Here is a 10,756-nt window from a genome sequence, read left to right as displayed (position 1 = left end):
GGAGGGCCCATCTGGTAACGCAAGAAGGGGAAGTTGCAAGCATTTGTTGTAGAGCCACTGCAGTCCCAGGATGTACACAAACACACTTGCGCCACTACTACGGCTGCTGCTGCTGGCTGGCTTTTAATTAGCAAGGATTAAGGTCCGTTTCTTGACTGTCTAGGGCATTTCTTGTTATTTTCTTTCGTGGTTTTGTAATACTTTAGTTAGGAAAATGACTCTGTGGTTCAGTACTTGATCATCCTTATCATTAACACCAGCTCCTTAATTGGTCCTGGGCATAGCGATGTTGACAGTGATAATGATGATGATGATAATGATGGTAATGATTAATGAATGAATGACACAGAACTAGAGCAAGAGCTGGAGAGAAAACAGGAGGAGGAGGATGGTATGGATGTGGCAGAGGTGGAATCAAAAGTTTTCTCCTCAAAGCAAATGCAGAAACTAGAATAGGAAACTACCAGTAGGCCCACTCTGCCTCCCTGTACCTTTTTTATCACGATAGAAGTGTTACCGTACTAAGGGGATTATCCTTCGGTACAACGACCTCTTTCATTTTATTTTTGCTATCTCCAGACGATTTTATTCAGCTTAAGAGCTTTTTCGAAATGAGGGATTAGATATAGCCTTCTTTAACCTCTTCTTTATTAGGGGTCTTTCTTGTGCTGAATAAAATCGCGTGGTAGCTACAAGAGTATATTTCAGAAGGCGCTCTTGGGCAGAGGAACTTTAGTGGCTAAAAAAATATACTTACTGAAAGGCGAGATCGGGGAGGAGGGGGAGGAAGAGGGGGATAGGGAAGGAGATTGGATGGAGAGAGAGAATAGGGAGAGAGGGTAGGGACAGGGGAAGGGGGTAGAGACGAGGTGAAGGAGGAGGGGGAGATGAGATGAGGGGAAAGGAGACGAGAGGGCGAGGGGGAAGGTAGGGAGGGATAGACTTGAGCAAAGATGGGGAGCTATAATCATATTACCGTGAAGCGGCTGCTCTCATATACCCAGCTCCCCACGACGCGAGAAAAAAGACGTCATCGCACTCAAGTGGGTAAAGAAAATGTACTTACAAAATTCGGAAAGGTGAAAATTTGATCGTACAGGAACAACTAAAGAAAAGTTCAGAAAATATATGTATGTCATTGTTTGCTTTCCTGCTTGGTCTTCAGCGACAACGATCCTTAAGGTATTGGGCCTTGCACTCAATGGTAAACAAATCTAAAGAGAGAAAAAGTATACATTAATTTACATATATTTATCTAGAAAGAGGTAGACATGAATGAAATACCTACCTGACACAAGGAGAATGCTAAATGAAAAAAAAAGTACTCGAGAAAGTCGAATATTTGGAGGGATAAAGAGAAAGACGTGGAGGAGGAGGAAGGTCGGGGAGCGAGAAGGGGGGAGGGAAGGGAAAAGGGGAAAGGGAGGAAAAGGGGAGGAGAGGCCCTGAAGAGAGGGGGATAAGGGAAGGGACGAGGGGGAAGGATAGAGTATATAAAGATAGGGGAGGGAAGGGGGAAAGATTCAGGGACTGAGTAGCAGAGGTAGTGGGTCGGGGTGGAATGAAAGGGGCAAAGTGAGGTTCATTCATTCATTGCCAGACGCCATGTATCCCAAACGGGGTAGCCAAGGGCTTAGAGTTAATTGTTTTACAGGGAGTGGTACTAATCCTCCACCAACCCCACTTGACACGTAGGGATGCCAACAGCATCTGGTGTTCCCAGGCGGTCACCCATCCAAGTACTAACCAGACCCAACGTTGCTTAACTTCGCTGATCGGACGGGAAGCGGTGTACTCAACGTGGCATGGCCGTTGGCCTACGAGAATGATATTACAGTGTTGTTTGTTCAGAGTGTGAAGGAAGTGGATGCTCTTAGACGAGGCAATTGTTGATATTGTCGAAGGTGCATCACGGGAGATGTTGACGATACTGTAATACTGGCTTCATGCAGGAAAGGGGAGGACGAGGAAGAGGAGTGGAGAAGGGAAAAAGTAGTAGAGTAGGAGGGGGAGGGAGGAGGAGGAGGAGGAGGAGGAGAAGGAGGATAAAGTTTATTTCTACAAACAGTGGTTATTCATATAACTATATAAGTTATGTATACAATTATAGTACAAAGTGTAGATTTGAAGATTATACCTTGTAGATATAAGTGTTAGGGAGTACAGTAAAAAGGTATATAATTGTACAATTATCAATATACTAAATGTCATTATATTTTCTATTTCAAACTGTTGTGTTTGTGAATTATTACATAAACATTTTACATCACATTTTACTGGTTTATTATTGTTTATAATTATAAAGTAAGATTATTTTTGTAAGTGACTGTTAAGTCTAATTTTGAAAGTGTTTAAATTAAGTGATTCTTTGATATTTTCTGGGAGATGGTTCCATATCTTTGGCCCTATTACTGCTAAGGATCTTACACCTGAGTCGGTAATAACCTTAGGAACGTACGGGTTATTTTTTTGTCTAGTGATACTTTGTGTCATATTGTGTACCGATGGAAAAGAAAAGAGATAGTCAGGATAGAGATTAGCTAGATATTTGAAGACTGTGACAGCTGTGTCTAATTATCTTCTTTTGAGTGTTTAGCCATTTCAGTTCTTTTAAAATTGGAGTGACGTGGTCATACTTCCTTGCATTCCCATTGACAACTTTAGTAGCAAAATTTCGTAGTTTCTGCACACGTGAAAGTTGTGATTTTCTTGCACTTCCCCATATTACATTGCCGTAGTTTAGGATACTTAGAGCCAGTCCCTGCACTATAATTTGTTGAGTTTCTTTGTCAAAGCTATCTTTTATCCTGTTAATATATATTAATATGCCCATTAATTTTTTGCTAAGTTCATTTTCGTGCTTATCAAAGGTCATGTAGCAATCCATATATATACCTAAGCTTTTTACTTAAGTACTGGGTTGAATAGTTGTGTCTCCAAATCGAACAGTAGTGTTAGGTGGTATTAGTGAGATCATTTCTCTGGTCCCTAAAAAGATACATTGCATTTTATTGGTATTCAGAAGAATACCGTTTTTAAGAAAATATTCCCTGGCCATACTCAAGGTTTCCTCTGCTTTGTGCAATATATCCTGAAGAGAACCTAATTTACCTATGTGAAGAAACTGAGTGTCATCAGCATATTGCACTAAAATACATTCGTTAAGATTTTCTGAGAGATCGTTCATATATATATATATATATATATATATATATATATATATATATATATATATATATATATATATATATATATATATAATAGTATAGGGCCAAGAATTGAGCCTTGGGGCACCCCATAGGTGACATTTGATCTGGAGGATATGGTGTTTTGGATGCGAACAGACCGTGTTCTGTTATTAAGGTAGCTGTCAAACCAGAAGTTATCGATATTGACTTTACTGAGTTTATTGAGAAGAATGGAATGGCTGACACTATCGAAAGCTTTTGATAGATCACAGAGGATTAAAAGTGATATGTGTTTATTATCTATGTTATGGTAGTTTTTATCAGTGATAACTGTGAGTGCTGTATTTGTGGATAGTTTAGGATGGAAGCTACGTTGGGTCTGGGAGAGAAGTTTGTTTGACTCAAGAAATGTTATTAGTTGAGATGAGACGATTTTTTCGTTAATTTTGGGAAAAAACAGGTAGCAGTGAAATTGGTCACTAATTGCTCACGACCTGGGTGTCTCCATTTTTATATAAAGATGTGACTGTAGCATTCTTCCAAGCATTTGGGAATACGGCCATAACAACTGAAGAATTTATTACACGGGTTAAATAAAATGCGAGTATGTAAAGGGAATCCTTGATAAAACGAAGTGAAATATTGTCTGAGCCATTAGATTTAGTATTTTGTAAATGTTTAATTGTTAAAATAAGTGTTAACATCAACAATTTCTGGTCGGAATTGTGTCATGCTGAGTGCGCCATTACCAGCAACAGGTTTTTCAGATGGAGGATTTATGGTGTTACTTGCTTGCAGGGAGACCTAAGTATTTTCAAAAGTTCTTTTTTTCTTTTTTTAATAACAGAACAGAGGAAGGAAAAACAAATGAATAAAAAATAATCCGTACACCAGATTACTGGTGTCCTCTGTTCATAAAATATCTGTAACAATTAGACTTGAACAGCTGTGGGTTGAAATTTGGAGGGAAACAACTCTGGGGAAGCGAGTTCCAGAGAGATGCAGTTCGGGGAATGAAAGAATTCTGATAGGCAGAAGTTCTGCAATATGGCTAAGTGACGTTCCAGTCATGAGCACTACCAGATGCCCGCATAGCACGAGGGAAGGCATGGAGAGGTGGCACCATGGACAACCCTACGTCTGAGCATTTGCCATAAAAATATCTGTAAAATAATGCAAGGGAGGCAACATTCCTTCATACTTGCAGGGGAGGTAGTTTACTTGTAAGGGCAGGGTTGTTAGTAATTCTAACAGCTTTGTTCTGAATTTTGTCTAGTTGTTTTACTGGAACCTCTCAACATCCATTCCACAAGGATGAGTAATATTCAAGCTGAGAGCGCACATGACTCTTATAAATTATAGCTAACAGCTCATCAGTGAAGAAGTTACGGACTCTGTACAATAATCCAAGTTTTTTTGAGGCGGTTTTAGCAAGTGATCTAACATGAGAGGTCCAGCTAAGGGCATTGTTATGTGAAACTCCAAGAATTTCAATACTTTTGGAGATGGGAATATTAGTAGCACTGAAGGTAATGTATGAATCTGGCAATATCTGTCTATTAGTAAATTGTATATATTTAGCTTTACTAGCATGAAAAGAGACAAGGTTGTTTTGTCCCCATTCACTGATCATAGATAGGTCTTGATTTATGGAGATGGCTGTACTGAGTTGAGAGATAGAGATATTAGACTTTCTAAATGGGTGTCTGAGTGTGAATGAACTATGTAGTGTTGAGTCATCTGCATAAGAATGGATGGAATTGTGGGTGACAGATAAGAGATCATTAATATGAACCAGGAATAGGGTTGGCACCAGAAATGATCCCTGCGGCACGCCGGTGTTAAATGAGTGAAAATTGGAATATACATCATCTACTTTCACTCATATTTTCCTGTCACTAGAACATGAAGAAATCAAAGGAACAAAAGACATTAGTCCATAGCAAGGGAGTTTGGACAGCAGGGAACGGTACCATACTCTGCCGAAAGCTTTAGAAATATCAAGGGCTACTTCATGAGTTTCTCCATGTCGATCAATAGATTGATGGATGGTATGAGTTAGGATATTGAGTATGTCAATGGTCGATCTTTCGTGGTGAAAACCATATTGTATATCATTAATTAAGTTGTTGGAGTCAAGCTGTTTAACAATGTGCTTATTAATTAAAGTTTCAAATACCTTGCCACAGAAGATGTGACAGCTACTGGTGTCTGTAATCAGAGAGATCAGAGGAATTTCGTTTCTTCGGAATTGGGTGGATATTGGTTTCTTTCCATGAATTTGGGAATGAAGAAGTACGTATCCATAGTCTGAACAGAGGCAAGTTCAGGGGAACTCTTTTTCAAAACAACTGGCGGAATTCCATCTGGGCCTGGAGCTTTGTTGGTAGGTAAATTGTCTAGGATGGATTTTACATTTCTTGTCTGTATTTTAAGTGGGGCAATTTCGGGAGAGTCAATTCTAGTACTGGGACATTCTGGCTGGTATCGTCTATGGTAGAGTTTCTGACAAATGTCCTGGCAAAACTACCCGCTCTCCCACGCGGATCATTTGTAATGTTGCCATCTGAAGATTTTAGTGGGGGAATGGAAGATGTCTTGTTAAAGTTATTATTGAAAGAATTAAGAGTTGACCAGAATATTCTATTGTCATTAGGGTTGTTAAGTAGTTTTGATGCTTGCTTTTGAAGAAAGTTTGATTTAGCTAGATTTATTACAGCTCTTGCATAATTTCTAGCAATTTTAAATTGAGAGAGTGATTCAGATGTTTTTTTTATTTCTAAGTAAGAGTTGTATGCTAATGACTTTTGGGCCGTTGCTCTTTTACCTACGTTTGCGAAAAACTTATTAAATTCTTCAGCTTTACTTTGTGGATCATCAAAAAAGCTAATGTTGGAGTTTTTATTGTTGGGTGTTATGACTTGGACTTTTTTCCATGTTGCAGAAGTATTACCTCTTGAGTCTGAGAGTTCTTTGTGATAATATTGGTTTTCAGTTTGATTAATAAGTGATTCGGCCCTTTTCTTTAAATCTCTGTAACGTTCCTGTAATGACATGTTGAACATGTTAAGTTTTAATTGGTTCCGTGTGTGATCCCGTGTTTTTATTATTTCACGAATTTCATCAGTAATCCAAGGGGCAGGAGGACGTTTTATTTCTCTGGTAACAAAGGGGGCACGTTTGTCCAAACTTCTAGTGAGGACCGGGGCTAACATATCAACCTGTTCATTTACATTGTCAGTATCCAAAATAGTATTTAAGTTATTTGTTTCACTTAGTAGGTGGGAACATGCTACATCATTGCTATAGGTTTTCAGGTCACGGAAGGTTTTAATAGTAGGTGCGTTTAGGATTACTTATATTTGTGGTTAAGGTTATGAGGTCTTGATCATCTATGATGTGTGAGACAACATCACTATGAGTTATTTTCTCAGGACTGTTAGTTATAATTATATCCAGGAGAGCAGAAGATGTTGGAGTGATTCGTCTAGGCTTATTAACTACTTGTGTCAGTTTATTATTGGATATTATATGGGGTAATTTGCTATTATGAGAGAAGATTGTCGTTTAGTCTCCTAAGAAAAATATAGTTTTCTTGAGATTTAAAACAGATTTTAACACCTCGTTAATATAAATCAAAGGAATCATAAGGAACTTTCGGATGTCTGTAAATAGACCCTACAATGATTGAGGGTAATTTTCTGCACTGTACTGACATCCAGATATCTTCTACTCCTGTTTGTTTAGAAATTTGGGGGTCTATTAGTTTCGAGGTTAAATGTTGCTTAATGTATATACAGACACCGCGCAGCGTCCATTATCATTACGATAAATTTTGTAGTTAGGTAAATGTACATACGCATCTGGAGTGTGAGAAAGCAACTAAGTTTCACTAACACAAAGTATATCGATGCCTCTCTCTTCGGTCATGCGCTTTATTTCATCAAAGTTAGACTGAAGAGACTGAGCATTTATGTGTTCTATAACAAGAACCTGTTAAGTTTTAATTGGTTCCGTGTGTGATCCCGTGTTTTTATTATTTCTCAAATTTCATCAGTAATCTAAGGGGCAGGAGGAGGATAAACAAAAACAATGGCTGTGTTGTGCAAAAGGAAGTAAGGGTATTAGGGATGCGATTTTTTTTTCTGTGTAAGTTTCAAAACGAGAAAAGCTGTTTTCAGAGATGTAAATTCATTGATAGAAGTCAATAATATCATCCTCATCACCACTATTGTTATCATCATCATCATGATCAATCCGAGTCAGTTATTATATTCAGAAATTGTAGATCTTTAGAACAGAGTAAGTTTTTTACCTAATATACCTACTTCTTCCTACTTCTTTCTTCTATTTTTAATCCCTCTTCTCTTCTTCATTTCCTCTTCCTTCTTTTCCAGACACCACTCATTTCCTTCCCCTTTTAAATTACCCTATATGTTTGTACCATTTTCGTATATTATTCCATCCTCTGTTTTCTACCTATCATTATTCTTTCTTGTCCCTTTCCATTCCATTCTTCCTTCATCATTTCTTCTTTACCCTTTTCATCACCTTTTATGTTTCTATTTATTTCCTATTTAATTATACCTCCTACTTATCCTTTTTTACCTCTTCTCACTCTTCTCTCTCCTTCCTTCATTCTTCACTCCTCTCTCCCTTCCCTCGCTCCTGCACGTAGTCCATATTCCATTTTCCTCTGTCTTCCAAACTGACCCACTTTCTTCTAACAAGGTCTTCGTGTAATCAGCTTGTCCTCTGTCTATTCATTTCTCGTTCTTATTACCTCTGTCCTTTCTTCACTCTTTTCATTGCGCCTATTCCAGTGTTCCTTTCTCTTCCTCTTTTCTGGGTCTTATCTCCATCTTCTTTTTCTATCTCTCTCTCTCCTTTCTTTATATGCACCTATTTTCCTATTTTCTTTTTTGTCTTCGTTCTTAATGTACACATAATTCTCATTCCTTTCTTCCTTCCTTCCTCTTCTCTTCTCGTTTCTTCTGTTTTTTTTCTTCTTGCCTTGTACCATCGTATTCCCATCTTCTTCTGCATTTCGTTTTCATCTACTCTCTTTCTCTTAATCTTCCTTTTTTTCTTTCTTTCCATCTTTCCTTAATTTTCTTTTGTCCCTTTCTTATTCTGTTCTTCAGTACTGGTCGTAATCTTCTGGGCTTACGTTTCTCTCCCTATTATATCTATCTCATTGTTTGATCCTGCTTCATTCCTCTTCATATCCTCGTCTCCTCTCTCTCGTCTTTTACTATTGTCTTCCTCATTGTTATGTTGATTCCTCTTATCCTTTCCTCTTTTCCTCTTTTTCTTCATTCCTTTTCTTTGTATCCAACCCATTGTCATCATCTTTATTACTTGCATTATTCGCATTCATAATATTGTCATCAACATCCTTTTAGTTCACATGGCTCTCCTTTTCCCAATATGTTCTTTCCTTATATCTGTCCCTTTGTGTTCATTGTTTATTGGATCTTCTCATTTTCTTTTCTATTCCTCTTCTTCTTTTTTTCTATAAGCCCCATTGTGTTTGCTATTCCTACGTCTTGTCAGTTTCTTTTCGCCTTTCTTCTCTCGCTTCTTTTTCATCTACCCCTTTTCCTTCATTAGTAGCAGGTCTGATCATCTCATATCCACCCCTTTGTGTTCATCTTCATCTCAGGCCATTCTGATCATCGTCTCTCTTTTCTTTGTCTCCTATTTCCTTTCCACACGTTTAACTGGCTTCGTTGCTGCGTAGTTTTATTTCTCAATCTCTTCATGGCATCAGATCATTTTTCGTCAGTTCCATCGTCCTCACTGCTTCCTTGTAATATTTTCAGCTGCTTGATATTAGAGAGAGAGAGAGAGAGAGAGAGAGAGAGAGAGAGAGAGAGAGAGAGAGCGATCCAGGGAGCATGGAAATAATGAGTTAAAAATGAGAGAAAAAAAAGTAAACGACTTAAAACAGACCTAGAGCCAGCGTGCTATTCCCACTCCCCCGGGATATTTATGAGAGCGATTATACACACACACACACACACACACACACATATATATATATATATATATATATATATATATATATATATATATATATAACTCCGGGCAAAGGCTTCAGGGCCTATTCCCAAGTCCCAGTAGTCCTCTTTGGGGCCCAGTAGTCCTCCTACATCTCCACATGCCACCATTTCGGCGCTAACACCCTCCATTCATGCTGAATACATGCTAGAGCTGTCTCATACAGGACTGGTGTACTGGTATTAACGGGGGTATATTTATGACATGTTGGCGGGTCATCTGGTAGATAAGAAAAGTCTGCTTTTTAAGATATTCAAATCCTTAAACTGTTCCCTGCCCCAGCCGGGAATCGAACCTGGGCCCATTAGGACTGCAAGCCGCCTCTCTACCGATTCTGCCACCACCTCCCCCTGGACAGTAAGTGTGTGTGTGTGTGTGTGTGATTATATATATGAATGTATATACATAAATATCTGTACATGTATATTTATTTATGTACGAGTATGTATATTTGTATATATATGTTTTTATTTACGTATATTTGTAATTGTGTGTGTATGGATTTATGTGTATAAGTATGTATGTATGTACAGTATACTGTATATGTTTGTCTGTATGTATGTGTATGTATATGTGCGTATGTACAGTATGTAGACCTTTGTGCGTATGTTTGTAAGCCTATGTATGTATGTAAAGCTTTGGGACCACACTCTCTGTCCTTGCTTTCCACTCATTAACTATGCTGTTCACTTTGACTAGGCGTAAAATTGTCATCTGTCCAGCTTGAATGTTTAGCTGTAACAACGGATTAACATTAGGATATGGTGCTAGTCACGATGAAGTGCCGTGGAAAAGAAGTTCTCATTATTGTCTTATTCTGCTACACCGCTACAGGAAATAAATTCAAAAGGTCTAAAACCTCGGCCTAGTTGAAATGAACGGACTATCGTTTCCTTGATTATAGTCTACCCTATAATAGCCTTGAAAGGGCCGATGTGTCTGTTGCTGCTTGGTTTCCTTTGTACTCCTTTGTACGCCTCTGTATTTCCTCACACATACTAACATCCACCTTCACTTTTCCTTTCATCTCATCTACCTTCCTTCCCTTTCATCCCCCTCCCCATCCTTTATCTCCCCTTCCTTCCTTTCTCCCCTTCATCTCCGCTGTTACCAGCTTCCCTCCTTCACTTTCATGTCCCGTACCTCCCTTCCCTTTCATCCTCCCTTCCTCCCTCCATCCCTTTCTCCTCTGCCTCCTTGCCTCAACCCTGACCTTTCCTCGTCGTTGCCACTCCCTCACGGTCTTTCCCTTGCGCCTTCCCTTTTCCTCTTCTCTCTACCCTTCATTTCTGCCCACCTCTCCTGCTTCCTCTCCATCACCTCCCCGCATTTCCTTTTTCCTCTCTCCTTCCTCCTTGCTTCCCTATTCTCTCCCCCCCAACATTCCTTCTCTCCTTTCCCCCCTGTCTTCCCTACTTGCATCTTATTTCAAAATCTTATTTCCCTCTCTCATTTCCCTCCCCTCTCCCCCATTCTTTCCTCTTTCTTCCCGTGCTTCTTTTCTC

The 10,756-nt window shown here is 38.9% G+C and overlaps 1 non-coding gene across 1 annotated transcript; it reads right to left on the bottom strand.

Annotated features, from left to right (window-relative positions):
* Window positions 1-1,698: 1,698 nt before the first annotated feature.
* On the bottom strand, window positions 1,699-1,817 carry LOC145407960 (5S ribosomal RNA). Its single transcript, XR_013898844.1, has one exon. It is a non-coding gene; the product is annotated as a 5S ribosomal RNA (ribosomal RNA).
* Window positions 1,818-10,756: the final 8,939 nt, after the last annotated feature.

The sequence above is a fragment of the Coenobita brevimanus genome, chromosome 74 (genome assembly GCF_032717465.1).
Source record: "Coenobita brevimanus isolate Jiangsu-jjx chromosome 74, ASM3271746v2, whole genome shotgun sequence".
NCBI classification, from domain to species: domain Eukaryota; kingdom Metazoa; phylum Arthropoda; class Malacostraca; order Decapoda; family Coenobitidae; genus Coenobita; species Coenobita brevimanus.
Note: the sequence above shows the minus strand (reverse complement) of the source record. Positions and strands in the feature narration are given on the sequence as shown.